Source organism: Saccopteryx bilineata, chromosome 2, assembly GCF_036850765.1.
Source record: "Saccopteryx bilineata isolate mSacBil1 chromosome 2, mSacBil1_pri_phased_curated, whole genome shotgun sequence".
NCBI classification, from domain to species: Eukaryota; Metazoa; Chordata; class Mammalia; order Chiroptera; family Emballonuridae; genus Saccopteryx; species Saccopteryx bilineata.
The window spans coordinates 58,455,834-58,463,141 of record NC_089491.1 but is presented as its reverse complement, the minus strand read 5'-3'; the positions used below and the strand labels follow the sequence as shown (position 1 = coordinate 58,463,141).

Genomic DNA, 7,308 nt, shown 5'->3' with positions numbered 1-7,308 from the left:
CTTTGAACGATTTAAAGGGCGAGATCAACAGCAATACTATAATAGTAGGGGATTTCAATACTCCACTAACATCACTAGATAGATTCTCAAGAAAGAAATTAACAAAGAAACAGAAGACTCAAAGGAGTTAGTTCTTCTTTGAATATTTGGTAGAATTCTCTTGTGAAGCCATCAGGCCCAGGACTTTTCTTTTTTGGGAGTTTTTTGATAGCTGTTTCAATCTCATTTGTTGTAATTGGTCTGTTTAGGTTTTCTGATTCTTCCAGATTGATTTTTGGAAGATTATATGATTCAAGGAATTTGTCCATTTCATATAGGTTGTCTAGTTTTTTGGCGTACAGTTCTTCATAGTATTTTCTTACAATATTTTGTATTTCTGTTGTGTCAGTTGTTATTTCTCCACTATGGTTTCTAATTTTATTTATTTGAGTCCTCTCTCTTTTTTTCTTGGTGAGTCTCGTTAAAGGTTCATCAATCTTGTTTACCTTTTCAAAGAACCAGCTCCAGGTTTCATTGATCCTCTCTATTGTTTCTTTAGCCTCTATGTCATTTATTTCTGCTCTGATCTTTATTATTTCCTTCCTTCTACTACCTCTGGGTTTTACTTGCTGTTCTTTTTCTAGTTCCTTTAGATGCAGGGTTAAGTTGTTTATTTGAGCCTTTTCTAGCTTCTTGAGGTATGCCTGTAATGCTATAAACTTCCCTCTCAGGACTGCTTTTACTGTGTCCCATAAATTTTTTTTTTTTAATATTTTTTTATTATTTATTTATTTTGGAGAGGAGAGGGAGAGACAGAGAAAGAGAGAGAGGAGAGACAGAGAGAGAGAAGGGGGAGGAGCTAGAAGCATCAACTCCCATATGTGCCTTGACCAGGCAAGCCCAGGGTTTTGAACCAGCGACCTCAGCATTTCCAGGTCGATGCTTTATCCACTGCACCACCACAGGTCAGGCTGTCCCATAAATTTTGAGTTGATGTATGCTCATTATCGTTTGTTTCTAGGAATTTTTTAATTTCTTCTTTGATCTCAATGTTAACCCATTCATTATTTAATAAGATGCTATTTAGTTTCCAAGTGTTTAAATGTTTTTCAATTTTTCTATTGTGGTTGATTTCTAGTTTAATGCCATTGTGATCAGAGAAAGTGCTCGATATGATTTCAATCTTCTTAAATTTCTTGAGACCGCTTTTGTGCCCTAACATGTGGTCTATTCTAGAGAATGTACCATGAGTGCTTGAAAAGAATGTATAGCCTGACCAGGTCGTGGCGCAGTGGATAGAGCGTCGGACTGGGATGAGGAAGGATCCAGGTTAGAGACCCTGAGGTCGCCAGCTTGAGCACGGGCTCATCTGACTTGAGCAAAAATCTCACCAGCTTGGACCCAAGGTTGCTGGCTCCAGCGAGGGGTTATTCGGTCTGCTGAAGGCCCGCGGTCAAGGCACATATGAGAAAGCAATCGATGAACAACTAAGAAGTCGCAACACGCAACAAAAAACTGATGATTGATGCTTCTCATCTCTCTCCATTCCTGTGGCTGTCCCTATCTCTGCCTCTGTAAAAAAAAAAAAAAAAAAAAAAAAAAAAAAAAAAAAAAAAAAAAAAAAGAAAGAAAAGAATGTATATTCTGCTGTTTTAGGATGAAAGGTTCTGAAGATATTTATTAAATAGAGTTGATCTAATATGTCCTTTAAGTCTGCTGTTTCTTTGTTAATTTTCTTTCTTGAGGATCTATCTAATGATGTTAATGGAGTATTGAAATCCCCTATTATTATAGTATTGCTGTTGATCTCACCCTTTAAGTCCATCAAAGTCTGCTTTATATATTTAGGTGCATCTATATTAGGTGCGTTGATATTTATAATGATTATATCTTCCTTTTGGATTGCTCCCTTTATCATTATGTAGTGACCTTCTTTATTTCTAACTATGGTCTTTGTTTTAAAGTCCATTTTGTCTGATATAAGTATTGCTAACCCAGCTTTTTTTTCATTTCCATTTGCATGAAATATTTTTTTCCATCCTTTTATCTTCAGTCTGTGTGCATCTTTTGATTTAAGGTGTGTCTCTTGTAGACAGCATATGTATGGGTCCTGTTTTCTTATCCACGCAGCTACTCTATGTCTCTTGATCGGATCATTTAATCCATTAACATTTAAGGTTATTATTGATATGTATTTGTTTATTGCCATTTTTTTCTTTAAAATTGTATTCCTCTTTTGCTATATTCTTTTTTCCTTTTGATCTGTTTACAACGGGTCCCTTAGCATTTCTTGCAGCCTTGGTTTGGTTGCAGTGAATTCCTTGAGTTTTTTTTTTCTGTAAAGCTTTTTATTTCTCATTCAACTTTATTTATTTATTTATTTATTTATTTATTCTTCTGAAGCTGGAAATGGGGAGAGACAGTCAGACAGACTCCCACATGCGCCCGACCGGGATCCACCCGGCATGCCCACCAGGGGCGACGCTCTGCCCACCAGGGGGCGATGCTCTGCCCCTCCGGGGCGTTGCTCTGCCACGACCAGAGCCACTCTAGCACCTGGGGCAGAGGCCAAGGAGCCATCCCTAGCACCTGGGCCATCTCTGCTCCAATGGAGCCTTGGCTGTGGGAGGGGAAGAGAGAGTCAGAGAGGAAGGAGGGGGCAGGGGTGGAGAAGCAAATGGGCGCTTCTCCTATGTGCCCTGGCCGGGAATCGAACCCGGGTCCCCTGCACACCAGGCCAACGCTCTACCGCTGAGCCAATCGGCCAGGGCTCTCCTTCAATTTTAAATGAAAGCCTTGCTGGATAAAGTAGTCTTGATTGTAGGTTCTTGTTCTGCATTACTTTGAATATTTCTTGCCATTCCCTTCTGGCCTCAAGTGTTTCTGTTGAGAAGTCAGAAGTCATCCTTATGGGGGCTCCTTTGTAGGTGATAAGTCTTTTTTTCTCTAGCAGCTTTTAATATTTTCTCTTTATCATTTAGCTTTGGTATTTTAATTATGATGTGTCTTGGTGTTAATTTCTTTGGGTTTCTCCTTAATGGAGTTCTCTGTGCTTCCTGAACATGTGAAATGTTTTCCTGCCTTAATTGGGGGAAGTTTTCTGCTATGATATGTTTGAACAAAGTCTCTGTCCCTTGTTCTTTCTCTTCTTCTTCAGGAACCCCTATGATGCGGATGTTATTTCTCTTCATGTTGTCACAGAGCTCTCTTAGAATTTCCTCAGACTTTTTGAGTCTCTTTTCTTTTTTCTGCTCTGCTTCCGTGCCTTTATTTATCATGTCCTCTAACTCGCTGATTTGATTCTCTGCTTCATCCATCCTGCTTTTAATTCCTTCCATTATATTCTTTATTTCAGATATTGTATTTGTCATTTCTGACTGATTCTTTTTTATAATTTCGATGTCCTTTTTATATTTGTTATCTCTTTATTTAGGTTTTCGTAATGGCCATCTATGGTTGTTCTAATATCTTTGAGCATCCTAACAATCATTATTTTAAACTCTGCATCTGGTAATTTGGTTATATCTGATTCACTTAGGTCCTTTTCTGGGGATTTCTCTTGGTTTATTTGTGTTGTATTTCTCTGCCTCCACATTATCTCTTCATGGGAGTGGCTGTGATCATGCGCTCGGGTGCACAAGCGTTGGTGGCCTTGGTCTTTGCCCCGCCCCCGTGTGTGACGTTATGCTCGGTCCTGAGGGCACTGGCGAGCACCTTTGCTCAGCTGCGGGTCTCTGCCTGTTTCCAGGCTTTTGCCCTGCCCTTGCAGGAGGAGCCTGCTTGAGGAACGGCTTCTAGCCTTGGCTCTACCACTGGGCAGGACTGCGTGCCCAAGCTCAACTCAGTAGCAGAACTCCGCCTCTTCTGGGCTTTTGGCTCCACCCCCGCAGGAGGAGCCGGCTACCAAGTCAGACCACAAGCCTGGGTTGCACGGGCAGGGCAAGGCTATGCTCCTGCGCCCTTGCTCAGGGGCTGGTCTCCACCCTTTCCGGGGTTCCCGCCCTTCTCCCGCAGGCTGGAATACAGGCTGCTGGCAGCTGAGCTTGACCGCTTTTGCATGCCCCCTTCTCCCAAGCCAGGCAAGATTGAGCTCACACCTGAGCCCAGTGGTGGCCAGCTGGCTTCCGCCCCTGCCAGCAGAACCCGCTGCCGTCTTTTGTCTCCCACTGCCGTCCGCCCTCTGGCGAGCCTTCAGCCACGTGGGTGGGGGCATTGCAGCTCGGACCCTAAGACTCACTACTGTAGACCCAAAAGATACCTCCTTCTAAGTGACTCTGCTCTGAGTGCTGCAGGGGTGCTTGTTTGGCTGCCCTCCTGCTTCCCTTTGCTGGTATTGCTGTTTCCGGGGGAAATATTCACTTCAGCTTTGGGGAGTGACTCGTCCCAGGGGTTAGGGTGGCTATCTCCCAAAATGTTTCTCCCTATGCCTCCTAGATTACACTCTCTTCCTGTTACTCTGGTCCTCTCCTCTCTCCCTGTCCCCAGGAGCCCCAGGTGAGTGGTTGTGAGAGAGATGTTCTGCACAGTCCCTTTAAGAAGGATCCTGGGTCTGAGAAATCAGACTCTTTCTCCCAAATGGTATCCTGACTTGTTTCCAGCTAAATACTGTCCTTACGCCTCTTCTGGGCTCTGGGGCTGCAGGCTGGGGCTTTGTTCCTGGGGCTCAGGACCCTTCCCCCTCTGCTAAACTCACTTCCCACCACGCGAGTCTCTCCCTGCTGCCGTTTGCTCTGGGGAGCTGGGCAGCCCTCTCCGCGTTTCTGCTTTTCCTACCAGTCTCGGTGTGGCTTCTTCAGTGTTCCTTGGTTGAAGAGTCCTCTTAGTTTAGTCCAAACTTGGTTTTTCCAGATGATAGTTCTTAAAATTAGTTTGTAATCCACTTTGGTTCTGGGAGGTAGATGTTGGTACGTCCGTCTACTCCAGCGCCATCTTGTCTCTCTCTCAAAATGGTGGGATCTTGATAACATTATATGTAGTGAAATAAGTAAATCAGAAAAAACAAGAACTGCAGGATTCCATACATTGGTGGGACATAAAAATGAGACTAAGAGACATGGACAAGAGTGTGGTGGTTACGGGGGGTGGAGGGAGGGAAGAAGGGGGAGGGGGGAGGGGAGGGGCACAAAGAAAACTAGATAGAAGGTGACAAAGGACAATCTGACTTTGGGTGATGGGTATGCAACAGAATTGAATGACAAGATAACCTGGACATTTTTTCTTTGAATGTACCCTGATTTATTGATGTCACCCCATTAAAATTAATAAATATTTATTTATAGAAAATAAAAAAATAAAAAAGAAAATCCAACTGTATGCTGCCTTCAAGGAACACATCTAAGCTACAAGGATAAAAACAAATTGAAAGTTAAAGGTTGGAAAACAATTCTCTAAGCAAATAAAATCCAAGGAAAACTAGTTGTAGGCACACTCATATCTAACAATGCTGACTACAAGAAAGCAAAGGTAATCAGAGACAAAGATGGTCATTTCATAATGATAAAGGGGACATTGAATCAAGAAGACATAACACTTCTTAATATATATGCACCAAACCAAGGAGCACCAAAGTATATAAGAAATCTACTAACTGACCTAAAAATAAAAAGTGACAAAAATATACTCATACTTGGAGACCTCAATACACCACTGATGGCTCTAGATCGTTCATCCAAGCAGAAAATCAATATAAAAATATCGGCCTTAAAACACTAGAACAATTGGATATGATAGACATCTACAGGACATTTTATCCCAAAGCGCCAGAATATACATTTTTCTTCAGTGTACATGGAACATCCTCAAGAATTGACCATATGTTGGGCCACAAAAATAACATCAACAAATTCAGAAAGATTGAAATTATACCAAGCATATTCTCTGACCATAAAGCTTTGAAACTAGAATTCAACTGCAAAAAAAAGTAAAGAAACCCACAAAAATGTGGAAATTAAACAACATACTTCTAAAAAATGAATGGGTCAAAGAAGAAATAAAAGCAGAGATCAAAAGATACATACAGACAAATGAAAATGACAATACAACATATCACAATCTCTGGGATGCAGCAAAAGCAGTAATAAGAGGGAAGTTCATATCACTATAGGCCTATATGAACAAACAAGAGAGAGCCCAAGTAAACAACTTAACTTCACATCTTAAGGAATTAGATAAAGAAGAACAAAGGCAACCCAAAACCAGCAGAATAGTAAAAATTAGAGCAGAAATAAATGAAATAGAGAACAGAAAAACTATAGAAAAAATCAATAAAACAAGGAGCTGATTCTTTGAATAGATCAACAAAATTGACAAACCCTTGGCAAGTCTCACTAAGGAAAAAAGAGAAAGGACTCATATAAACAAAATCCAAAATGAAAGAGAAGAAATCGGCCCTGGCCGGTTGGCTCAGTGGTAGAGCGTTGGCCTGATGCGCAGGAGTTCCGGGTTCGATTCCCGGCCAGGGCACACAGGAGAGGTGCCATCTGCTTCTCCACCCCTCCCCCTCTCCTTCCTCTCTGTCTCTCTCTTCCCTCCCGCAACTGAGGCTCCACTGGAGCAAAGTTTGCCCGGGCACTGAGGATGGCTCTGTGGTCTCTGCCTCAGGTGCTAGCATGGCTCTGATTGCAGCAGAGCAACACCCCAGATGGGCACAGCATCGCCCCCTGGTGGGCATGCTGGGTGGATCCTGGTTGGGCACATGCGGGAGTCTGTCTGACTGCCTCCCCATTTCCAGCTTCGGAAAAAAAAAAAAAAAAAGAAAGAGAAGAAATCACCACAGATATCATAGGTATTCAAAGAATTATTATATAAATAGAATACTATGAAAAATTATATGCCACCAAATTTAACTGAGAAGAAACGGATAAATTCCTAGAACAATACAATCTTCCTAGACTGAGTCACGAAGAAGTAGATAGCCTAAACAGACCCATAAGCAGGGAGGAAATAGAAACAAGTATCAAAAATCTCTCCAAAAATAAAAGTCCAGGGCCAGACGGCTATACTAGTGAATTCTATCAAACATTCAAAGAAGACTTGGTTCCTAGTCTACTCAAGGTCTTCCAAAAAATTGAAGAAGAAGCAATACTTTCAAACACATTTTATGAAGCCAATATAACCCTCATACCAAAACCTGGCAAGGATAACACAAAGAAAGAACACTACAGACCAATATCTCTAATGAATACAGATGCTAAAATCCTAAACAAAATATTTTCAAATCAAATACAACAATACATTAAAAAAATTATTCACCATGATCAAGTGGGATTCATCCCAGAATCTCAAGGATGGTTCAACATATGTAAAACAGTTAATGTAATACACCATATC

At 41.5% G+C, this 7,308-nt stretch overlaps 1 non-coding gene across 1 annotated transcript; it reads left to right on the top strand.

Moving 5' to 3' along the window:
- Positions 1-6,365: 6,365 nt before the first annotated feature.
- Positions 6,366-6,441, top strand: TRNAI-GAU (transfer RNA isoleucine (anticodon GAU)). Its single transcript has one exon. It is a non-coding gene; the product is annotated as a tRNA-Ile (tRNA).
- The last annotated feature ends 867 nt before the right edge of the window (positions 6,442-7,308 follow it).